We start from the raw sequence: 26,796 nt of genomic DNA, 5'->3' as shown, positions 1-26,796 counted from the left end.
TATATAAAAAATATATCTTAAAATAGTGCATATACTGTTATACCCTTTTTGTAAGGTTAAAAAAAAAGGTAAGAAATAAATTTAGGGATCATATATGTACAATAGGAATGTAAGGGAAAGATTAACATGGGTTTTGGAGTGATTGTTTGCTTGGATAAGTGGGAGAAGATGGTGGGGTAGGTTATTAAAGGAGTATCATATGGTTAAATAAAGATTTTTGCAAAGTTCTAGGCTTTTGTTTTAAATGGTGACTTCTAATAACCAATTAACTGAATAAATTTAAAAAAAACCTAAGTAACCATTATGAGAAAGGTTTGTGAATGAAGGATTATAGTTGATTTAATTCTGTGACCTGAGATAAATGCACACTAAATAGAAGTGACCCTTTCATTCAATCTAACACTGTCTTGAGCAGAATTTAAGCTAGACTCTAGTACCAATTTTTTTCTAGTGGATTCTAAATGGCTACAGCTAATGGTAGCTCAAGTACCTGCCTGATCAGGGTGTTTTTCAATCTACCTAGTGTTGTTTCTTTGGGTTTTTGTTTCCCTATTTCTTCTTTAAAGCTATGGTTTCTTTCATTGCTGTAAAGTGATTGCATTAATGGTATCGGGCTTTCTGAGGCAGTAAATAGAGTCTGATCTCAGGTTACCTTGGTCTTGCAGACACACACTTACCTCTCTATTGCTCATTGTCCTGTTTTCTCTGCCCTGATGTTTCCTCGTTTATCAGCACAGTTCTCTGATGTAACTCCTCATCCACCTCCCACAATCTGTGAACTCAGGAGTGCTTTTGTTCCAGTTATAATTGTGTCTAAAATAATCTGTCATCAGTCTCAGCCTCATTGAGGATCTTATTCATTGTATTACCAGTTTTGTTACCGACTAGGCTTGTGAATTTTAGGGTTAAACTTTGGTGCTAAACATGGGTTTTTGGGGGATCCAAGCCCTTAATACTTCTACAATGTTTTTCACTTCATTTTCTCCCTACTCCTTCCTGCCAACATGATATAGTGCATTTCTAGCATAGCATTAAACATTTTCTAATTTCATACCAACAAATTATTTAAAGTCTTATTTCACAAGATCTACCAAGATGAAAGCTTTTCCCTAACCAGGTTAAACTCATCAGCTCCAAAACCAAATTATAATTTTATTTCTTTGTTTGGAGTGTTCCTTTTTCTTGAATCCTTTTTACTCTGGGTAGCTGAGTATCTCCATCAATTACTCAAGAAATATTTGTCGGTTTACACCTGTGTTCAGTGCATTAATTCTTTCAATGAGATATATATATATATATTTTAACATTTATTTTGTTTTAGGCCCAAGAATACAACAGTTAACCAAGCACAGACCTTTTTCTCAAGAAAAATACATCCAAGGAAGAGAGATAATTAAAAAAAAGTTTATAATGTGTTGGATTTTATTAAGTGTTACAGAGAAAAATCTAACATGATAACAAGGGAAAAAAGGAATAGTGCTGTTTTAGATAGAAAGGTCAAATTTCTTGATAAGGGTAAATTGACAGACATGAATGAAACAGAAGGTGAGCATATACATATACAAGGAGAGGAGTTTCCTGGAAAGAAAAACAACAACAACAACAACAAAACAGCTGGAAAGCCCTGAGATAGGAGTGATCTTTGTACTTGAGAATAATAAGGAAGGAAATGAGGAGTGAGAGAAAAGGTTGTTCTTTGGGGAACCAGCTATTGCAGCATAAAGAGGTATGTGGTGTGAGAGCTCTTTCCCACTCCACACTACTACCTAGGAAGGACAGGTGGAGGTCTGCTCACTAAAAAAGGAAAGGAAGGGAGGGAGGGTGAGAGGAAAGAAAAGAAAGGAAAGGAAGGGAAGAGAAGGGAAAGGAAGGGAAAGAAAAAATAAAAGAAAGGAGAAAATAGTAGTTTGTTCTCATATAGAAATGGTAATTCAGATGAACCTGAAATTCTTGAGTCATAATCTTTACCTGCTACGCCTTTTAAAACCTCTTCACATTTTGCATGGCTTCTGGAACTTAGTGCTTTTATGATTTAACCTTTATCCTTTATATTACAGAATTCAACCAGGATATGTATAAGTTAATATCAGCTACCACATAATGAGACTTTTAGCATAGGGAATATTAGTTTATATTGTTAATTTGATAGTTGTGTCTTCTTTTCACTTCTCTTCAGAAACGTTTATTGTGTTGATATGCGTTACTTCTGCTAGATTCATCTACCACATCACTTTTTAATTTTTTATTGAGGTGAAATACACATAACATAAAATTAACTATGACCCAGCAATTGCACTATTGGGTATTTACCCTAAAGATACAAACGTAGTGATCCAAAGGGGCACGTGTACTCGAATGTTTATAGCAGCAATGTCCACAATAGCCAAACTATGGAAAGAACCTAGATGTCCATCAACAGATGAATGGATCAAGAAGATGTGGTATATATACACAATGGAATACTATGCAGCCATCAAAAGAAATGAAATCTTGCCATTTGCGACAACATGGATGGAACTAGAGCGTATCATGCTTAGCGAAATAAGTCAAGCAGAGAAAGACAACTATCATATGATCTCCCTGATATGAGGAAGTGGTGATGCAACATGGGGGCTTAAGTGGGTAGGAGAAGAATCAATGAAACAAGATGGGATTGGGAGGGAGACAAAGCATAAGTGACTCTTAATCTCACAAAACAAACTGAGGGTTGCTGGGGGGAGGGGGTTTGGGAGAAGGGGGTGGGATTATGGACATTGGGGAGGGTATGTGTTTTGGTGAGTGCTGTGAAGTGTGTAAACCTGGCGATTCACAGACCTGTACCCCTGGGGATAAAAATATATGTTTATAAAAAATAAAAAATTATATTAAAAAAAATTAGCAATTGTGAAGTGAATAATTCAGTGGCATTTAGTATATTCACAGTATTGCGAAACCATCACCTCTATTTAGTTTCAAAGTATTTTCATCATCCCAAAGAAAGCCTCATACCCATAAGTAGCTATTTCCCACCCCCCATTTCCCTAGTCCCTAGCAACCACCAATCTGTTTTCTTTCTTTGTGGATTTACCTATTCCAAATATTTCATATAAAGGATATCATACAATATGTGATCTTTTGTGCCTGGTTTCTTTCACTTAGCATAATGTTCTTGAAGTTCATCCAAATTGTAACATATATTAGTACTGCATTTCTTTTTATGGCTGAATAATACTTCATTATATGTATATAACATAATTTTTTTTTAGATTTTATTTATTTATTTGACACAAGTAGGCAGAGAGGCAGGCAGAGAGAGAGAAAGGGAAGCAGGCTCCCCACCAAGCAGGGAGCCCGATGCGGGGTTCAATCCCAGGACCCTGAGATCATGACCTGAGCTGATGGCAGAGGCTTAACCCACTGAGCCACCTAGGCACCCCTGTAACATAAATTTTTTTATCCACATATATCACTTGATGAACTTTTGGATTGTTTTCATCATTTGATTATTGTGAATAGTGCTTCTATGAACATTCAGATAGAAGTATTTGGAGTGCCTATATTTAATTTTGGGGGGTAGAAACCTAGGAGCTGAATTGCTGAGTCACACGATAATTTTATATTTAATTTTTTGAGAGCTGAAAAAATCTTCCTCAGTGGCTACACCATTTTATATTCCTGTCAACCATGTACAGGTGTTCCAATTTTGCCACATTCTTAGAAATACTTTAATTTCCATTTTAAAAGATCATTATTATAGCAATCCCATTGAGTATGAGATAATATCTTGTGGTTTTGATTTGCTTTTTCCTAGGAATCATGATGCTGAGCATCTTTTCACTTATTTATTGGCCATTTGTATATCTTTTTTAGAGAAATGTATATTGAATTCCTTTGCCATTTTAAAATTAGCTTGTTTGTTTTTTTCTGGTTGAATTCTAAGTATTATTTTTATATGCTTAATGTTACACCATTATCAGATACAAAATTTGCAATTATTTTCTCCCATTCTATACATATTCTTTTTATTTTCTTGATGGTATCCCTGACATATGAAAGTTTCAATTTCGATGAAGGCTTACTTACCTATTTTTCTTTCGTTACTAGTATTTTTGATATTACATCTAGAAAATTCATTGCCAAATCCAAAGTCATGAAGATTTACTCTGTGTTTTCTTTCAGGAAATTGTAGTTTTTATGTGATCCATTTAGATTTCATATTTTTATATGTTGTGAGGTAAAGATAAGACTTTTTTTTCCTTTTTCTTTCTCTCTTTTCTTTCTTTCTTCTTCTTCCTTTTTTTTTTTTTTTTTTTTTTTTTTTTTTTTTTTTTAGATGGAGATGCAATTATCCCAGCACTATTTGTTAAGGAGACTGTTCTTTCCCTACTGAATGGTTTTGGTACCTTTGTTGAAAATCAAATGACCATAGTTGTATGATTTTATTTATGGACTCCATTTTCATTCCATTAATCCATATATGTTTATCCTCATACCAATACCAGCCTCTTTTTCTTTTTCTTTTTTTTAATGTGGCTTTTTAGTAAGTCTTTATATTGTTTTTCTTTTTCAATATAATTTTGTCTATTCAGGGGGCCTTGCAATTCCATATGAATCTGAAGATTAGCTTTTCCTTTTCTATAAAAAGGGCTATTGGAATTTTGATAGGAGTTGCATTGAGTCTATTGATTTCTTTGGGGTAGCATTGGCATCTAAACAATATAAAGTCTTCTAATCCATGAATGTGGCTTATCTTTCCATTTATTTAAGATTTGAACTTCTTTCAGCAATATTTTTCAGTTTTAAGTATACATGTATTTTGCCTTCTCAGTTAAATTTACTACTAAGTATTTTTTCTCCTTGAATGCTTTTTGTTTTAGGGAGAGAGAGAGAGAGAGAGCACGTGCACGTGAAGGAGGAGGGGCAGAGGGAGAGAGAATCTCAAACAGACTCCTCCCTGAGCACAACATGGGGCTCAATTTCATGACCCTGAGATCATGACCTGAGCTGTAATAAAGAGTCAGATGCTTAACTGCCTAAGCCACCAGGAGCTCCTGAATGCTACTTTAAATGAGTTGCTTTTGTAATTTCCTTTTAGGATTGTTTATTGTTGATATATAGAAACAACTGACATTTGTTGTTTCTTTTTTATTGTTGTTGATTTTGTATACTTTAACTTTGCTGGATTTGTTCATTAGCTCTAAGGGCTTTCTTCTGGATTCTTAGGGATTTTGTGTATATAGAATTGTGTCAGCCTCAAATAGAGAAAGCTTTGCTTCTTTCTTTCCAATTTGCATGCTTTTTAGTTTTCTTACCTAATTGCCTTGGCTAATATTTCTGATAAAATATTGAATAACAGTGGTAAGAAAGTACATCCTTGCCTTGTTCTTGATCTTAGGAGGAAAGTTTTAGTATTTCACCATTGACTGTGATGGTAGCTATGAGTTTTTAATAAAAGCCCCTTGTAATGTTTAAGTTACCATTTATTCACAATTTTCTGAGTGTTTTAATCATAAAAGGACATTAGACTTTGTCAAATGCTTTTTAAGGCAATAGAAATGATTATGTGAATTTTTCCTTTATTCTGTGGTATAGTATGGTATTACTCTGATTAATTTGCTTATGTTGAGCCACCTTTACATTCGTAGGATAAATCTATATTTATAAATGATTTGGGTCTTTAGATTTTTTTGTTTTTGTTTTGTTTGCTTTCTTCTTATGGAGGAGTCTTTGTTTGGCTTAGGTATCAGGGTACTTCTGGTCTTATGTAATGAGTCAGAAAGTGTTTCCCCTTTGATTTTTTTGGAAAAAGTTTAGAAGGAAGGGTGCCTGGGTGGCCCAGTGGGTTAAGCCTCTGCCTTCAGCTCAGGTCATGATCTCAGGGTCCTGGGATAGAGCCCCGTATCAGGCTCTCTGCTCAGCAGGGAGCCTGTTTCCCTCTCTCTGCTTACTGCTCTGCCTACTTGTGACTTCTCTCTGTGTCAAATAAATAAATTGAAAAAAAAAAAAAAAGAAAGAAAAGGTTTAGAAGGATTAATATAAATTCCTATTTAAAAGTTTGGAAGAATTCACCAGGAAAGCCATCTGGTCCTGGGCTTTTCTCTGTTGGGAGATTTTGATTACTGTTTTAATCTCCTTACTTGAAATTGGTCTGGTGAGATTTTCTGTTTTGTCTTGGTCATATGGGGTAATTTGCGTGATCCAGGAATTTGTTTATTTCATATAGAGTATCTAATTTGTTGGTATACAATAATTCATAACATTTTCTTATAATCCTTTATAAAGTCAGTAGAAATGTCTCCACTTTTATGTCTGATTTTATTTGTATCTTCTCTCTTCTGTTTTTAATCTCTATAGCTAAAGATTTTTCAATTTTGTTGATATTTTCAAAGAATCACACTGATTTCATTAATGCTCCTTGATGGTCTCCTATTTCATAATTTTCTTGTCTAATTTTTATTTCCTTCCTGTTCCTAGCTTTGAGTTTAGTTTACTTTTTTTCAGTTCTTTAAGTGTAAAGTTAATGATTTGATAACTTTCTTCTTTTTTAATGTTGGCATTAGAGCTATAAATTTCCATCTGAATAATGCCTTCACTGCATCCCATAGTTTTGGTATGTTGTGTTTTTGTTTTCATTTGTTTCAAAGTATTTTAATTCTGCTTGTGATTTTTTTTTGACCTGTTGGTAGTTTAAAATGTGTTGTTTAATCTACACATATTGGTGAACTTTACAGTTTTCTTTGTTATTGATTTCCAGTGTCACTCCTTTGTGTTCAGAGAAGATACTTTGTATGATTTTAATCTTTTTAACCATAGAGACTCTTTGTTGTTGTTGTTTCATAGTATATGATCTATCCTGGAGAATGTTTCATATGCCCTTGAGAATATTGTTTATTCTGCTGTTCTGAGTTGAATATTGTATAGTCTGTTAGGTCTAGTCAGTTTATAGTGTTGCTCAAGTCCTATATTTCCAATGGATCTTCTGTTTAGATTTCATATCAAAAGTGGGGTATTGAAGTCTCTATTATTGTAGAATTATCTATCACTTCCCTTAACATTGTCAATGTTTGCTTCTTTTATTTTGGAACTGTTTTGTTTGCTACTTAAATGTTTAAAATTGTTATTTTTTATGAATTTATCCTTTTATCAATATATAGTGCGCTCCTTGGTCTCCTTAACATATTAATAATAGTTGTTTTAAATTCCCAATCTAACCTCATTATCCCTATCATATGTGAAACTCATTCTGATGCTTGCTCTGTCTCTTCAAACTCTTTAAACACCTCTTTGTGCTTCACAAATTTTATTCTTGATGGCGAGATATCATGTACTGGATAAAGTGAAGTGCAGTAAACAAACATTTAGTAATGTTAGTAATACGAGGTAGTGTTCTTTAGTCCTATGAGTCCTCATTTAGAGAAACTGCGCATGTGTACCATGAACTTCACAAGTGCTTCTCAGTTTTTTTCCCCCTGTAGGTGCAACAGAATAGCTAGAGTAGCTGGATTTGAGCAATGCCCTTTCTCCAGGTCAGCTAGGCTCTGATAAAAGTGAAATAGTTTAGGCTCTGGTGAAATACTATCTCTAGAAGGCAGTCTTTTTAAGAAAAGAATACTCAGAAATATTTTTAAATGGCTCCTTCCCTCTCCCTGCTGGAAACCCAAGGGGATTTTTCTCTAATATTCTTTGTGAGAACCTGATTGAGCTCCTAGAGTTAAAGCTCACAGAAGTGTCAGAGTCTCCTTATGACTGGGTCTCCCTGGAATTTTAAACTTAGATTTTTCCCTGTAACCCTCTAACATTTCTTCAATTACAGTTCAGGTTTTTCTACCCCAGTAACTTGTCCTTTCAGAGGTCTCCGCTCAGGGGTTTCTGCTCCAGTAAGTTTTGAAACTTTGTATTCACCTATCTCTCCAATTTTGGAGGCAGTGGTTTGCCCTGTGACTTCACTCCTCTAACAGAGCTTAGAAAGATTGTTGATTTTGCAATTTATTCAGATTTTTATTTTTTTAAAGGCAAAGTGACAACTTCTAAGCACCTCATATTCTAGACCCAAAACCAGGAGTCCTCTTTCTTTTTAATCATAGTTTTTGACTTAAAGCCTATTTTGGCCAATATTAGTATAACTACCCAGTTTATTCTTGGTTACTATTTTCATGGATTATTATTTTCCATCCTTTCACATGCAACCCATTTTTGTCTTTTTATCTAACATGAGTCTCTTATAGACAGTATATAGTTGGATTATAGTTTTTAAATCCATTCTGCCAATTCTTGCCTTTTGTTTGAAGAGTTTTATTGTATTTACTTTTAGGGCGTTTTTTGATAAGGAAGGACACACTCCTGTCCTTTTGCTATGTATTTTCTTATAGCCTTTTGTTCCTCCTTCCTTCCATTACTGTATTCTTACGTGTTTAAATGATTTTTTTTAGTGTGCCATTTTGATTTACTTCTTATTTTTTTTAAAGATTTCATTTATTTATTTGGCAGAGAGAGATCACACAGAGGCTGAGAGGCAGGCAGAGAGAGAGAGGAGGAAGCACCCTCTCTGCTAAGCAGGGAGCCCAATGCAGGACTCAGTCCCAGGACCCTGAGATCATGATCTGAGCCAAAGGCAGAGGCTTAACCCACTGAGCCCCCAAGCACCCCTGCTTCTCATTTTTAATGTATATTTTTGGATATAGTCATAGAGCAGTATTAGTTGTTATAATTGATTATTTTGGTTATTCAGTATATAGTTAGCACTTATAGTTTAGCTTTATTCACCATATTTATACTGCATGTGACTTTCTAAATGTCCCAGTGTACATGAACGCTGTTGAATGTCCTAATTTCCCAAACATTCCAGCCCAGCTCTTCCTCCCAGGCATCAGACACTATTGTTTGCTACAAGTATAAATTTCTTTCCCAAGTAGTTTTGAATTGGGTGTTTGACTTACCGTGTTTTGGAAGACCATCTTCTGCTTTTCTGTCCAGGGTCATGTCTGAAACTTGAGAAGAAAAAACAAAAAACAAACAAACAAACAAACAAAAACAATAATATACAGCTGTGTTAGCTCTCCAGGCAGCCCCCTTCAGGCAGACTTTCAGGCAGTTAGAACAAACACAATTTTTTTTTTTTTTTAAATAAATAAGGTCTGTTCTCTTCCCTCTGCTCCCTCAGGAAGGGAGGACCAGAGTTCACCCTGGGAGTCCCAGAAGCAGTCATCAGGACAGCCACTGAACCAGAGAGGGAGTAGGGCACAGGCAAATAAAAATGCTATAAAGTTTCCTTAACATTTTAAGTTGCTTTTTCTAGATTCAGCATTTGCATGGTTACATTAAACCTTTGTGTGATTGTTTCTCCTGAGTTCTGATAAAGTTGATAGTGATTATTTTTTCTTGATTTTTCCATGTTTCTGTGAAAGGGCAAGCCCCTTAGAATTACCTAATTTACCATTTTAGCTGATGTTCATTTTTAACACATCAGTTTTTGTTCTTCATATTAATCTCTCTCTCTTTTTACCTTTTTTCTGAGTTCTAAGAGAATTGCTCAAATTAAGTAACAACTTTTTAATTTTTTTTAATTTTACTTTAAATCTTGTATTTTCTCCTTTCAGTAGGTTTTCATTCAGTGATTATCTATTTCATCTTCAAACTTTCCCACTCTCAGATTTCTCTCTTTTGCTAGATATAATAATAACTCATGGAGTCCACATGAGATCATTCCTTAGTTTTTCCCTAGAGCCTTCTCCTATGTGCCATATATAAGACCGGTCCTCAATTCTGAACAATGTAGATTTTTCTTACTGTAATTATTCTCATTATAGTTAGTAAAAATTTTTCCAAGAGAGCATTGTTACATTTCTCTTTCAGTCTCTTTTTCTCTTTAGTTTTAAGAACTGGTTTCTTTTCCTGTGTCTTCATAACTTTCTTATTGAAAAATGGAAGATTTTGCATGGATCCAACACCAAAAGCCAATTTATAATGAGAGTTTATATTTCCTTAGCTATTTTAATGCTACGTGCAGTGTCTCTTGATTTTCCTGTTTTAGTTCAGGAATCAGTTTCTCTCTAAGATGCTAAATATAGTTTATGACAATCCTTAAGACTCCACTCTATTACTTTAATCAGTAAGCAATTAAAGACAGAGAGAGAAGAAAAGTGTGTGTGTATATCCTTATCCATCACTATTATTCTATATACCAGCAAAAATTTCTGAACTCAGAAGCATGAAGAATTATGGGAAGAGTAGAGAGAAGAAGCATTTCTAGAAGCATTGCAAGTGCTTGGGTGAATATAGGAAAAGGTAAAAAGAACTTTGATATACCCAAAAGGAAGAAGGTAGTGTTTATAGAAATATGGATATTTTGGAATCACCTGGATCCAAGAGTTATTTGTTACATTGTACTTCCTCCATGTAAAAAAAATAAAAATTCCTCTTTTAAAAATAGTTAAATGAAATAATAATTTAAAAGGAATTCCACACAAAAAAGATTTGGCATATCCTTTTGTAAATTGTTCAAATGTTTATAATGTTTGGAGACAGGAAATTCCTCCCGAAATTTAAGTATTGTTCTCTCATACTACTCACCCACACGCTCACACACACATTTTAAAAAATATATCACCAAGCATTTATCCTTTCTGTATGCTCTGAATCAGTGGAAGATTTGAATGTTCCTATCAGTAAGTTAAGGGAATTAATGTAAAATCCTGGGGCTATCATGACAATGTGGTAATTGTCCCTGGTGACTTTTAGATTTGTGTCAGAAAGGCACAGGATCAACTAAAATTCCAATTAAAGCAAAGTGTAATAAAGTTCTGTACAAAAGGCTGACTTCATTAAATGCCAACATTAAATATGTATTTCTTTTAAGAACTCCATGAAGAGAACTTCTTTTCTTTTTTTTAATTACTGAATAAACAAGGCAGTTTTAAGCATGGAATAGATTTAACTCATTCCAAACCTGAATCCTGAGAAGAATTTCTTAATTTGCTCAGCTATTATAAGTAACAAGTCCCGTTAGCCAAGTTCTAATTTTATTTCTAATTTTATTTCTCAGGCACCTGATTTATTGTTTATAACAATGGTTCCCAACTTCACTACACATTATTACCACCTGAGGAGATTTTATAAATCCTGATGCCCTGATTGCACCTCATACCAATATATCAGAGTATCTATAAGTGGGAGCAAGTCATCAGAAATAGTTAAAGATTCCCAGGTGAATATAATGTACAGCAAAGTTTGAGAACCGTTGTTTTAGAATTCTCGTACATTTGTGTAGATAGCAATCACCTCACATATTATCATTAGATTTCTCCTTCCTTCTTTCAAAGAGATCTGATTCAGTGGGTCTGGTATGGGGCACTCAAGGTGACTTGGATGCAGGTGATCCAAGAACACAGTGTAGAAATACTAGCATGGAACAAAGAGATACTCAGACGTCTACTAGATTTTCTCATTGTTCACCATGGTGTTAAATGCAGTATGGCGATCGATGGGAAAAGAAAGTTAAAAGACAATCTCTACATTTAATCTTATATGTATAATAAGTACTCAAAAATTATACTGCATTGAACTAGTTGGAGGAAAAGGAGCTTTTTAAAAAATATAGAATGATTAGGTTTAGTATTATTTAGTTGTACTATTAGAGAAGATAAAGACAGAGGGGCAGGGTCATTTTATTCTCTGATCTGTGTAGGTCCCCTTTCCTCAGGTACTTTTCTAAATCTGAACTACTTGTCTCACCAAAGAATGGTAAATTGGAGAAAATCCCTTATTAAAAGTTGTTATAATCCAGATAAGCTTTGGCTCTGAGGAATGTTGACAATCCAGATGAAGCCAGTGAGAAAAGCAATACTTAATTTGGAGGACAATTAGCATCAAAGGTGTGTGGCAAAAAGAATCTTGTCAAAGCCAAGACAGGTTCTAGGCAATAAAAATCTCCCCCAGAACAGTGATCACTGAAGTGTGATGTGAGGCAGGGTCAGTTGTATCTTTGGAGTAGTCATTCCAGTCATGAATGACATGGTAGAAACAGAAGTTAAGCTCTTATTTTGCTATCAAGACTTAGATAAGGGGCGCCTGGGTGGCTCAGTCATTAAGTGTGACTCAGCTCAAGTCATGATCCCAGCATCCTGGAATCCAGTCCCATATCGGGCTCCCTGCTCAGTGGGGAACCTGCTTCTCTCTCCAGCTCCCCTCTACTTGTGTTCCCTCTTTTACTATCTCTCTCTGTCATAAATAAATAAAAAATCTTAAAAAAAAAAAAAGACTTAGATAAGGAATTGAAGCTCCAACCAAATAAACTGAAATTCACAGCAGTACTTCTTTCCCAGAAGAAAAGAGTCTTAGAGATAGAAGCACACATTAGGAAAGCATGGAGGGGTTGTAAGAAGGTCATGACTTTATGGGGATGCAGATGTCAAAGATTAATTCCAGGTATTCCCCAAACAAATGAACTAACAAACAAAACAATTATTTATGACAAGCTTAATTCAAAATCCCATCAGGGCCTTTGAGCTAAATCTCTGGATTTAGTTTCAACACCTGTTTCAGGAAAAGTATTAAAAGAAACAAACTCTAAGATTTCCTCCTGCTATGAATAATTCTGCGTATATTCCTCCAAATTCTATTTTTAACAAGAGAAGAGACTCCAAGGGAAATCATTTGTAGGGAAATAATTGAGATAGAAAGAAGTTTATAAATAGAAAATGATGGTTTTGAGCATCTATAGTGATTCCTTATCACTTTGTATTTCGGGAAAGGATGAAGGTGAGGGTTTTATTTAGTTTTGAATGTATAATTCTTCACAAGGTAAATTCAAAATTTATAGAAGGGTCTGACTCCCCACCCCCCTTTTTGGGGAGGTATGACTGCTGCCTTCATGCCTCATCTTCTTTTTCCCTTTTCATATCTTCATAGGACAAGGAGAAAGTTTGCTTCCCTCCTTCCGTGCCTGCGGGAAATTCAAACCTGACAAAATCCCAGCGCATGCACTTGCACTAGCCACTATAAAAACCCAGTCCACTCCCTCTGCCTTGCTCAAGTCAGCTGGAACCTGTTGGTGTCTCCGTGTTCTCTCCAGCAGTTCCTTCTGTAAGTAAAAAAATCTTTTCATAACCTCTTGGTGGGTAGTGTCATCCATCTCAGCATACAAACAAAATTTGGGGTGGGGCTGTATCTTTTTCTCATGGGATGTCCAAAATTTTGGTGCCGTGAGCAGGATGTCTGTCTAATGACCATTCCAAGCAGGAATCTTTCTTTTGCTTTGGTTTGCTAAGTGGTTCTACTGCTGGCAGATGAGCAATAATTTTGAACTGCTGCTTGCTAGCTATTATGATCTTTGAGCTGTGTTACTGTCTGCTGGTAGGTTTGTGCTTTGAGCTAGGCTGCTTTGTGCTGCATTGACTGAGTTCTACAGAGCCTCTGCTATCTAGTACTATGGGATTGAAGCTCTCCATAAAGTGTCCCTGAGTTGTGTGTCTCAACTGTATGATTGTATATGTTGATTCCACCATAAACAGTGAGAGATGCTAGGCTCAGGAGAATGACTTTCACTCTATGACCCTTAGTTGTATGTCTCAGCCCAGCATTGGCCTCTGTTGGACAGAGGACTCAGGGGAAGGACTCCTATCCTGTACCCTGTGCAGACTCACTTACATGGAGGAAAAGTTATTACTATGTAGCATGCTGAAATCTATGCTCCTGAAGGCAGATGTCTCACTAGGACTCTACAAAATGTGTTTGCTGCTGCAGCTGCTGCTGTTGCCTGTGCTTCTAATGCAAAGATAAATCCTGATCCCTAAAGTTCTAGGGAAAAATATGTATGGTATGGATGGGCAGAGCCAAGGGCTTAATTGTCCATTGTGTTGAGGTGGCCTCTAACTCTGTTGATACTGATTTGAGACTCTGTGGAGGAATAAACTTATGAATATGATCAGAGTAGAAAGGATCCCCCAAAATATATACACTAACCACACACACACACAAAAGGAGGAAGGAAGGAAAGATGGATACAGGGCAAGAAGAAAAGCTGAACCAAAAGCTCACAGTTGACCCAACTGGAAATCCAGAATTGACCAAAAGAATTTATACAGCAAAAAGTTAAAAGAGTGATGATTGGCTTTTATTCCTCCACATCACAGATCTTGAATTAACTTTAACACCTCCTAAAATGTAACAACTGGCAAATTTCATGGCCTTAATTGATAGTGGAGCTCGAATTAGAGTTATACTTGGGTATCCCACTAAATTTAAATGAAGTATCTTAGGGGAATTACTAAATATAAAATAAAGGACAGATACTTATGCTACACCTTAAGTGTCAGAATGATGGCTTTGCCTAAATTTCCCATGGCCATAGAACCTAGTACCCTAAAATACTGCAAAATAAGCATGGTTGCTCTGACCTAATGAGTAATAAAGTATATTTTAATATAAAATTAAATGAAGTCTTTGGAACTTACACATGAGCTTGACAAGATGGGAGACCAGTACCCCTTCCTCAAATAAAATAGCTAAAATGGTTCAATGTAAATTAAAACTGACTTTCAAGATTGAAACCCATTTATATGAGAACTATTTAGTGAAGGGATGATTTATCCCCACTGCTTTTCCATTTAACTGCCAATTTGGCCTGTTCTTAAACTTAAAAGAATGGATGGTGTATTGTTGTAACCATGCACCTGAGTGGCTCATATGGTTATGCATTTGCCTTAGGCTCTTGTCTTGATCCCAGGCTCCTGGGACTAGTCCCACATCAGGCTCCCTACTCAGCAGGGAGCCTAATTCCCCCTCTCCTCCTTGCTCTTGCTCTTGTCACTATCTCTGTTCTTTCTCTCAAATAAATAAATAAAATCTTTAAAGGACTATTGCAACCTTAATGCTTCATCCAAAGAGCAATGGATAAATGTTTTCCTATTGTAAATTTGGCTAAATGTTCTGTTCAATGCCCCCTTTCAACAGTTTCTCAGGCAGTTTGCCTTTTAGTGTGACACGGTACACCTTCCCCTGAGGTACCAGTGGCTTTGCCATCATATATGGTCTATTTGGACAAGATCTTAATCACATCCAACTTTTTTTAGGAGCCCAAGTGTGCCATCACACTGACAATAGCCTCCTCTGAAGAAATCCATTTGACACACTCATTCTGAACATAGAAATCTTCAGTAAGGAGCTTCTGAAAAAGGTGAAAAGCTGTTGGCTCACACATAGTGCAAAGTCCTGCCATATCAGCTTAATTTTGGAAAATTATGTGGTCAACCAAGGGCCACTCAATTCTTGATTATGTTAAGGAACAATTATCTACTCTTTCAGCTTCCATGACATTAAAACAAGCCCAACATTTTAAAAACTTTTTCAGATTGTAAGTAAAATTTGAAAATTTAAAAATGGATTTTACAACTCTGTTGAGGATGGTTTGTTTTGCAAATTGTACTGCCTTGAAGGGGGCCTCTCCAACAGAAGGCTCTACTATCTGTCCAAATTGCAATGAAACATTCACTCCCATGAGAACCTCCTATAAACTCTTTCACTTTAGAAGGCTTTGCAATTTCTTTTTGCGTGTCCTAGAGTCTCTAGATGAACCGTAGTGGCCATTCATTGCCCATAGCCTTCTAATACAAGAGTCTTCCCACTTCAACCCCATGCTATATGCCATTAGAGTAGTTGTAGCTGACTGTGTACTGGTCTTTCCTGGAATTAGAGTCTCTCATAGTCCCTGAGCCTCTGGCCCTCTGTAAAGACTCAATAGTCCCAACCCATTTTCATGAATATCCTTTCATTTCAGGACTGATTTGTGATACCTCCCATATTGGATGCTATATTTTCATATATCTAGACCTATGTTTGGGCTTTGTTTTTCTATTGAATTCTATTGAGAGTCTATTTATTCATGACAGATGCCACACAGATTTAATTACCAAAGCATTGTAACATACTTGTTGCTTAATACTTAATAGGGTTAGTCCACATTCTATTTCTGACTCCCAGTTAATACTAAGAGTTATCCTAGCCCCAAGTCTCTTCCCTTCATAGGGGAACCGTTTCTCCACTGCCATGTGATGATCTCTATACTGAGTCTCTGGGATGATTCTGTCGAGGATTAAACTCCCATCACCATACATACTTGACAGTCACCACTTATATTAGTAAGTGTCTACTTGTGCCATCTTACTGGTATGCCTGGTAGACAACAACAATTGCTAAGGACATGTTACCACAGTATCTTCAGATGGTGTACATAATCTGCTTTACTTCATTTCTTTTAACTTCCTGTTGTTGGATGTTTTTACCAACACAGACTTTATTTGTAACTGCTTCTCATGTTCAGTTCCCAATGTTTCTCATCTAGCACAATTCAGAGACAACCAAGCCATTACTATCAACCTATTCCTTCAGGTTTATATTGGGGCACTCGGTACTGTGATTTAAGTTGTGTAAAACTCTCATATCCTATTACCTAGAAGGGAAATTCAAACAAATTATATATACACATACATATATGAAAAATAATACTTTAAGAATCTGAAAAGGATTTCAGAACAACTTCTTTGAAGACTTTTTTATTTCTTAAGACTCTTAATGGGAATTAAAATGTTTATATTTTACAATAAAGTTGCATGGTTTTATTTTTTTAATTGCATTTTATCTCATATTCAAGTTTTGGCTGAGCTTCAAAGTTTACTAATTTGTAGTCGGTGTCCTAATTATTAGTGCACTGTGCTGAGCCTCTCCAGAATGAAGCCAATTCTCTACATTTAGTCAGGTTCCCTTGCAAGGTAAATATGTCAGGTATATGAGTGAGAAAAGCCCTAAATATTATTTTTAATTGAAGCCAAGTAATCTCAACAGCTGTTTTTTATTTGTTTGTTTTTAATTAGATCAAGGAAATAAAATTCCATTTGTTCAAAGTTAGTCTTAATTGTACTTTCTCAAATTTTTCTCTGATTTTATTTTCCTACAGTTAAGTAGTTTGTGATAATACACAGTGGTATTGCTGGCTCTTATCTGTTGCCTACAGTTTAATTTTATACATGACTTTTACATTAAGGGATTTGAATTTAGTTTTATGGGTATTTATTTTTGCTGCTGTTTTCACTGACTGAAAAATCTCCCCACATTTATTGTTTAAGGTAACATACGGCAATACCTAGTTTAATATGATGGAGCTCCTCTTAAAATGAATCACTCTTCCCTTCCCCCACATGTTTTGCCAAACAATAGGCTGGAGTGAATAACAGCTAACATCATTGGATGCAGGTGGGACCTCTCTGGCAGACGGATCATAGATGTCCCATTCTCCTGGGCACCTATGGAGAAATGCTCTTGGTTGGGAAGGCAGCTCAATATATCCATAGTGCTGCAGTTTCAGAAGAGGTTTCCATATACGCACTGACTATTCTGCCCTCATTCCTGGTCTAATACAACATGACATTGGTTGAGGTACAACAGAGCCCATTAAAAAATATTCACCAATACACATCTCATGCTCCTCCATCCCAACAGACAACATAAACACTGCTTTTCAGGGAATTCTCTGAAATAATAACTATATATCTGTTTATTAACATACTTAATTTCTTTTTGGTCCTCTGTCATCATATCTTATATTCAATGCAGTTACTTCAATACAATGAGGACTTGAAGATACTAGGATAATTGGTAAGATCACAAGTTCTACAGTGAGGTGGAAATGGCTCCCATCTGAGCCATAGCACTTAAAATCCATGTGACTTTGTACAAATTACTTAAACCTTCTGAAGTCTAATTTCGTCATCCATAAAATAGGAATATAGTGCAATCCTACTTGTGTTAAGAAGATTATATATGAGTGGTTTTAAAAATTACCATCTCAGCAGAATACTTTCTAAAAATGAAATTATGCAGAAGCCTAACATGAAAAAACAGACTTAGACAAGTGAGTATTTTAGCAAAAATTTGATGTTGTTGAATCATCTATTACCATCTTTAAGAAAGAAAACAGAGGGTAAATTTCTGGGGAAGTTGTGGAAATTTCTAGATGAGCCAAACTCTATTCACTGAAGACACTTGATGAATGCTACACCTTGTGTTTGACATTGTAGTGTGTGCACACTGTGGACTAGGGGCACAGTGGTGAATAGAGCAGAAAAAAATCATCTTCACAGGGATTTTATACTTTAGTAGGGCAAATGACAATTGACAGATAAATGTATTTATGATACCTCTCTGGGAGTAGGTGTGGGTAGAGATGTGGGAGTAGATGTGCTAAGAATGAAGAGATTCATTTCTGAAAGGAAGATAAGTTAAGGCTTCAGGAGATAACATTTGACCAGAAGCATCCTTAATAAGAGGGAATTAGGTTTCTATGTAGAAAATGAACACTGTCAATATTTGGAGAAAGAATATCCAAAGTAAATGGACAACAACTCACATGTGCTGAGGCAGAATCATTGTTGACCCATTTAAGGAAAAGCAAGGACCCTGATGAGGCAGGAGAGAATGAAACCAGTGAGAAGTGACAGGAAGTGCAATCACAGTTAAAGGTCATTCCAGATCGGGTCTTTATGAGTTACCAGTAAGGGATTAGGACTTTAAGCTGAATGAGATGAAACCGCATTAAGGGAATCGAGAAGAGGTATGATCAGACTCATGTTTTTGGAAGATGAATGGTCTGAGAAGAGTCTGCAGAATATGAGATAGAAGATGTCCTGGAGACAGGAATTGATTTGGACCAGTGCAGTTGCAATGGAGAGCTGTGGAGTGACATGATTTGAGACTTACTTTGAAGGAAGAACCAACAGATTTTAAGGTGGATTGGATATGAGCTCCAGAATTTGGAGCCTGTAGGAAAAACTGAGCAATAGTGGGAGAACAGTCAGAGCTCTTTTTCTCCAGGGTTACTGCAAGGGAAGTTTAGGAAAAAAGAACATTTAGAGATTCTTCTACATGTTGCCCCGTGGTACCAATAGGGAAATTGGTCACTGGAGAAAAATTAATATTAAGGCATCAATCTCCATGTGGCTATGATTATGTATGCCTTGATGAGGAGGTGTGGAGACAGGAAAAGAGATATTAAGGCTGGTTGCCATCATTTGTTTCGCTTCACTTCAGTATAGTGGGTATGTCCAGAAAATTTGTGTTTAGAGTTTGTGGACTTGTTGGATGTGACGACAAAGGGCTTTTTCAAAAAATGGTTTTGAATACATATTTCATAATTAATAAAAACAGCACAGGCTTCTAAGAAGTGTATAGGACAACTGAAATGTTATGAGGCATGGTTTCCTCAGAGCGTTCTAGACCATCTGTCCTCACTTTGTATCACCCCGAACATCGCCACCAGAGTTATTTGCCCCAAACAGAAATCCTGTATTAAACCTCTTGTGGGAAAACCACTGACAGATTAATGAGTACAACCACCACAGAAAACATTTTGGAAAACACCTCCTAAAATGAATTTTTCACATGTCCTGTGATCCAGTGTTATATATTCTAGAAAAATGTTTACTTATTCAGAAGACAGGTACACAAATGTTTTCAGAACCTCTGATCACAATAGCAAAAACATGAAGTCCCATAAATACCTGTTAGTGTGAGAGTGGATGAAAAACTATGGCGCGTCAAACAATATAATATTTTCTCACAGTCAAAACTAATCAACTACAGCAGCATGCAGTGATAAAGACTTCGGTAGTACAGTGTTAAGGGACAAAAGTAAATCCCAAAATAACCCATAAGTATGATACCTTTTTTCTAAAGTTAAAAACCGTTAAGTAAGCTTCTGAATACTGAAGTGAAAATATAATTTAAAATAAAGTCAAATTTTAAAACAAGACAGTGATGAACACAAGATTTAAGATGTGAGCTCTGTGAGTGTAGGGAGGCAGGGGTTGGTATATTGGTAGAAGGGATGTGATTCAGTGCAAGTGACTGTTAAGGTCCTAGCTGTTTTGGGGGGTTGTAGATCCATGGATAATTATACAAATTTTAAATATCTAAGTATATATATCTTAAAAACTCAAAGGGTGGAGTTTACTCATGGGCCAAAACATAGAGCAAGTCATGGATCAAAGATTATGATTTACTGAAGTCAGTTCAAGGTCCTTTATAGAAAACAAATGACTAACCTTCTTCATAGCAGCAGAATTCAAACATTTATTTATACAGGCCTATTTCTGAAATAAATAAAAATTTATTTCAATATTTCAAAAAAATTTTTTTAAATTTTTTGAAATACTGTTACCACGCCCACTCAAAATTCATACATGTGATGCTTTAAAACTTATATACATACTTTTAAACAGACTGATTTACAAATTTTAAATAATTTATATTGTATATTAAAATTCTCATTTATGTGCTATAGAATTATCCCACTTTAGTTCTTTATTATGCATACCCAAAATAGATACTTAAAATAATTAAAATAAATACATTGTTCTTAATATTAAAATGTGTTAATAATAGAACATATGTTATATAAATACATATGTATACAGGGAAAACTATATTAAAAATGATTTATTATTTTTGAAAAATTACATCTGATTTGTTAAATTACTTCAAATTGAACATATGATTCTAGGCCCAAGATATCGTGATACTTGATCTTAATGGCTACATATCTGAAAATCTACTTCATGATGATAATGAAGAATCTGAAGGGAAAATTTGTTGACTGCTTCATGTTATGAACCACATTTTGCAATCTTGTCCACCAACTAGGCAAAGGCTTGTTATGCTGTTGAAATTTAGTATGCAAACTTCTCTTGTTATACTGAATTGTTCTTGAAAAAAAAAATTGAAAGCATCCATCTCTTACTTTGACACAGGTTGCAAATTCTACTCCCAAGTTCTTTGAGAGGGCAAGTTTGAAAATATTTATAATTCGTGTGTGTGTGTGTGTGTGTATGCATGCGTAGTTTTCAGAGACAAAAATCACATGACAGGAGAAATATTTCAAATCATTTTAATCTTTTCCATGTTGAAAACATTCGTTTTGCTTGTAATTTTATAACATCTTCAAACTGTATATTTTGACTTTTCTTTAAAAGCTGCAGATAGATATTAAAAATACCTATCACATCAAAGTACAGCAAAGTTGGTATACTTCTTTTTTAAAATATGTAACTTACTAAGCTCAGCAACTCTATAGAACTTTGTCCCAAGGTATCTGTAAACTCATGTGTGGAATAAAGGGTTTTTTAAGTCAAGTGCTGTGCTTTGCCGCTAAAGGGCCTACAGGACCACCTGTAAGATGTCCCCGTTGAGTTTGTTAAGACTTGTTTATCTGATCCCAGCCTCCTTTCTAAGCCATACTTGGAGCATTTCCTGACTTCTAGATGTACCATGTATCTAAATTTCCCCACCTTCCACTTATTTTTCTGAAAATGGTAAACTCTTCATAGCTCCCTTTCTCTAGAAAACCCTCACTGATTCACCAACATTCAGAATACATGACACCACTTTTTTTTAAATCTTTCTTCAAGTTCCTATGCAGACGCAATCTTTCCTGGTGGTCTGTGTATTCACAGTTACTGACTAATCTCTAAGAGAGTACATATCACAATATATTATAGTTATCAGTCCATATGGCTGCTTCCCCTGCCAGACAGTGATCAACCCAGAGGAACTAAAACTTTCTAAAACATGAACCAATTTTTTTTAAACTCCATATTTCCTCTACAGCATCTGGCATATACAAAGAATTCAATAAATCCTTGTTAAATGATGAATGAATGATTCAATGACTATACAAGTGTTTAAATAAATCAGTGAATGGTAAAATGAAATGAAAAGAAGGAACATTGAATTCCGGGGACAACCCTGATACAATAATATAATTTTAGCAAGTTTGGGCACAGATGTATTGGATCGTGAAAATGGTACCAATATATGCTTTACAATCATCCCTAGGTTTTTTCAATAAACAAGCAAAATAAGTTGTTATTTCAACTTCTTATAAGTACATGTGGAGTAGACTCATCCTGTGATTGACCCTGAGAATTGAAAAACTAAATGGTGATGGAAAAATTAGTGCTGGGTTCAGTAAGGATATAATATACATATAACAAGGATATTGATATCCAGGAGCTATTATTCCTATAGGAAACACCCAGTTAGCAACAGTTAAGTCAAAACATGCCTGACACATATCCCAAGAAAGCTAAAAGAGGAATTAGGAGTAACTATATTCTGATTTTTTAAAAAAAGATTTTATTTATTTATTTGACAGAGAGAGAGAGGGAGAGAGAGCATGCACCAGCAGAGGAAGCAGCAGAGGGAGGGGGAGTCTATCCCAGAATCCTGGAATCATGACCCAAGCCTAAGGCAGCCCCATATCTGACTGAGCCACCCAGGTGCCCTGCCTTCTGAATTTTTTATGACAGAATTTTTTAAAGGCCTTCATAAATTTAATAACACCATCAATTGGGGGGGGGGACTGTTCAGAGTGTTACAGGGAAAAATTTCAACAGGTCAGTGGAAAGAACGATCACTTCTCAAAGGTTCTAGAGGGTAAGTGGATAGCAGTTGAGCTGGGCCTGGAAATATGATTCTACGCCCTGTAGCCACACTCATAGAGCATTAGAGTTGTGAAGTTGCCTCTGTGACAAAACATAATGGATGGCAAGGAAGCTTTCATTTGGCCATATGGCCAACATCAGAGCTTGGGAAGGCCTTACCTCATGCCACCATTTAAGATCCCTCTGAAAATTAAAAGTCCTGAAGGCCCACACTGTTGCTTTATTGAGAATAATTTAAGGTATTGACTCATCTTCAGAAATGATGGGTGATGTTGTGTGTCCAGCCATGACATCTTTTTCTAATTTGATGTATTAAGTAATGATACATCCAGCCTCATTAAATGATCACCTTAATTATGACAATGGATAACTATGATCATTAAACCAATGACATCTGTCACCATCAGCCACATGAGTAATGAATGAGTTACAAGATCAAATTTATATCACCTTCATAATGTCTGATGATTGAGAGTGAGCAGGGACATAGCAGGGTTAAGAATATATCTCGGAAGCCATAAAGATAAAACACAAGATAGTGGTTGTTCTAATTCTCCATAAGATTAATGGAACAAGGTAATTCAGCTCCCAAGGTGGATTCAGTGAGGAGAATATTCATGAACCATCCAAATCAACAGATTCAACAATTATTTTGTTTTCTCCACCAGCAGTTTAGACCAAGTGAAAAATCAGAATGTGACCTTAGCTGTCTGAATATTAAAACTTGTTTTGTATAACCTGCCATTCCTCATTGTCTTTTTAGATGTCTCCATTCAACTGCTCTCTGTAAAAGCAAGTGGTATGTAGCACCCACCTCTTCCTCTTAGGGCCTGACCTTCCAGACTGCCTTACTGTTGTCCAGTATCACAACTAAACTCCCCTGCCCTGTTCTCCTGATGGGGCCTGTCTTTTTTTCAGGTTGTCAAGAACTAATTTGTGGTAATAGTGCAATATATTTTTCACATTTTAACAAAACTGATTGGGAACAGTGAACATACTGTCATAGATCCAATTATATTTGAATTCTGAGCTGAACTAGCAAAATGGTGCTCAACAGAAATAAATATAAAGTTCTAAGTTCATATAACAAACACCAAAAGAAATGATAGGTGTTCTGCTCCAGGAATCCCTTTCTGTTTTGACTAGTGGGCAGCTCAGAATAACCTGTATGGTCAATTACCCTGATATCATTATTAAATTATTCCCCTGGATATTTTTGTTTTGTTTTGTATCATTTTAAGTTTAATATCTTAACTTCAAATACAATTTTAATTTTTTTCTTCATTTTATAATTCCACATGTTTTGCTATAATTGTCCTCAATGTTTTACAACTGGGTGGAATGCAATTGAATATTAATAATAAAATACAGAACTGGAATAACTTCGGTTAGCAACCATACCGATGTAAAGATCACAGAGCTAGGTGTTGTTAGTAATTTAAAATGAATCTAAGTATGTCTAACTCTTAAAAATAAGTTTAAATGACAGTCAGATATATAAATCAGAAGTAATGCTGGGCGCCTGGGTGGCTCAGTGGGTTAAGCCGCTGCCTTCGGCTCAGGTCATGATCTCAGGGTCCTGGGATGGAGTCCCGAATCGGGCTCTCTGTTCAGCAGGGAGCCTGCTTCCTTCTCTCTCTCTCTCTGCCTGTCTCTCAGTGTACTTGTAATTTCTCTCTGTCAAATAAATAAATAAAATCTTTATAAAAAAAAAAAAAGAAGTAATGCTTTCACCATACTCTGTACTAATCAGACCATATTTGGAGTATTGAGTTTGAAATCTAAAAACCATGTAATAAGAAATCTGTTTATTATTGGTGATAAATTCCTTCCACCAGAGTAGTGTTATAAGGGAAAGTGCTACCTTGAAAGGCCTTGAATTCATCATGGAACTCCTCCACATAAAAACCCAAGGAGGTCCTCCCTATAAAGTAAGTGAGGTTCAGAATGCACTGAGGAAAATCCATTAATTCATCAGTATACAATACAGATTCATCCACCTATATCTGTCTAATATGCTCCTTCATGTATCAGCTTTCTTCTTGCTGTTTTTGAACTTGTCAGATGTGATGGGGTTAATAATGTTTATAAAACATTCCAAAAATTTTAAACATAAACACATGCATGCTGTAAATGGGAAAGAATTGATCAACTTTACTCTGGAGAAAGCCATGGTAAACACCTCTGGACATTGAAAGCTTGTGAGTAGCAGGTTTGGTTTTGCGGGTTTTATTTTGTTTTGAATCGAGGAGAGGTTTGGAGTAGGTGAATGGATGGACCAAATGTCTCTGATTTTGCCCATATTAAACTTCAGAGTGTGATGGGTTACCTTGGCTTTTCACAAACCAGTAACTCAACATTTTTTTTTCTATTATCCTTAAAATATGATTTAAATTCTTCTATCCGGTAATCAAAATCCTTTAAGATCTGGCCTCAAATTACTCTATTGTACATTCTTATCCAATAAAAAACCAAGATAAGAAGAGGCATCTATCCCTTCAATCGTAGAAAGATTAAACAATATAGCATAAAGAGAGGACATAGTTATTGAGAAGCAGCTATCACCGGCATCATCTTCTTCATTATTTTCATCTTCAGGTGTTTGGTTATTTCACAGTTTTTATTGGTCTCCTTCCTTAGAGCACACACAATTCTAGGTACTGGAGAGAGAGAGAATCAATCTACTCATTCTGAATAAAGACCCATAATATTAATATATTTATAATAGAGAATTTTAATGTTTTGCTACTCTTCACGTTTAAGAGGATGTGAGTTGTGAGAAAACCATTGATATTAATCATTACAAAAAAACAAAACAAAACACAAACCTCTACGTTGGTCAGTGTTCTGAGGCCAATGTCAGTATAACCTCCCACACCTTCCTCTTCCCTCTCTGATCTTAAGCAGTCCTCAGTCCTTGAGAGAGAGAATCACAGAGTGACTAGGATCTTATAGTCTGGAGCCTAATGACCTACATTTGCATCCTAGTTTTGTCACTGACTAGCAGTGTCACCTGGGGCAAGTTACATTCTGTCTCTGTACCTTAGTTTCCTCTACTGTAAAATTGGGATTATAATAATTATAATAATAGTTATAATAATTATTATAATAATGCATCTACCTTATGCGGCTGTTGTGAGGATTAATGAGGTAAAATCCTTAGAATAGGTCTTGAGACTTAGAGTGTAATAGGATGATGCTGATGATTATGGTGATGATGATGATGATGGTGGTGGCAGTAAAGTGAGAATTTACCTTCAAAATGGTTACCTGCTAGATGTCCATCATAAATAAAAATCTAATTACATTTACTAGGTTGAGATTACAGAGACAAAATAATAGCCTTAGACATTTATGGCAAGATTAAAATAAGAATCACAAAAACAAATGTATCTCAGGTGAGCCTTTAGTTAAAAATAAATTGCTAAAAACTCTTCTGCCTTTTCCAAATCCCAAAAAGTCAACTAATGAAAGTATATTAGATACCTATTTCTGTGTAAGAAATTAACCCAAAATTTAGCATCTTAGAAAAAATATGTTTATTATCTCATTGTTCCTGTGGGTCAGGAATGTGAGTATGGCTTAACTGTGTCCTCTAGCTCAGAGTGTCCCACAGTGCTGCAATCAAGTTGCTAGCCAGGGACACAGCTGTCCCAAGGTTCAACTGAAGCAGGATTTGCTTCAGAGCTCACTTAGTGGTTGTTAACACAACTTAGTTCTCTCAAAGCTGTAGGACTGTGAGCCTTAGCTCTTCACTGGTTGTTGACTGGAGATCAGGGACCTCTCTATTAGACCCCTCATAACATGGAACCAAATTCCATCAGAGCAAGCAGAGAGCAAGTAAGGATCAGCAATAGAAGCTTGAATCTGTCAACACCTAATTTTAGAATTGACATTCTTCCACTTTGGTCAAATTCTGTTGATTAGAAGTGAGTCACTAGGTCCAGCCTACACTCAAACAGAGGGGATTATACTGTGGTAAGAATAGTGGAGGGGGATCACTGGGGACCATGTTAGAAACTGCCTACCACAGCCATATATAAAAGATAATTAGCTCATATGTTGCCTACTATAGAAGGCTTGATATTCTATGCATACTAATATAAGCTGGTCTAGTTGGCCAGGTAACTATCTTACAGTTGCTCTAGTTAGGAAGGATGGTGAATATAAAATGTCTGTTGTATATTTTTGTTATTTTTTATATTTTGAGAAAGGTAGGGAAAAGGGATATTTCCAGATTGGACTCAGCTTAGAAATGCTTTCTTTTCCCACTAAAAGCCAGAGGACAACATAATATTCTTCCCGCTGCTATATAATAGGTCAAACAAAA

This window comes from Mustela putorius, unplaced genomic scaffold (genome assembly GCF_011764305.1).
Source record: "Mustela putorius furo isolate JIRA1106 unplaced genomic scaffold, ASM1176430v1.1 tig00000281_pilon_pilon_pilon, whole genome shotgun sequence".
Taxonomy (NCBI): Eukaryota; Metazoa; Chordata; class Mammalia; order Carnivora; family Mustelidae; genus Mustela; species Mustela putorius.
Note: the sequence above shows the minus strand (reverse complement) of the source record.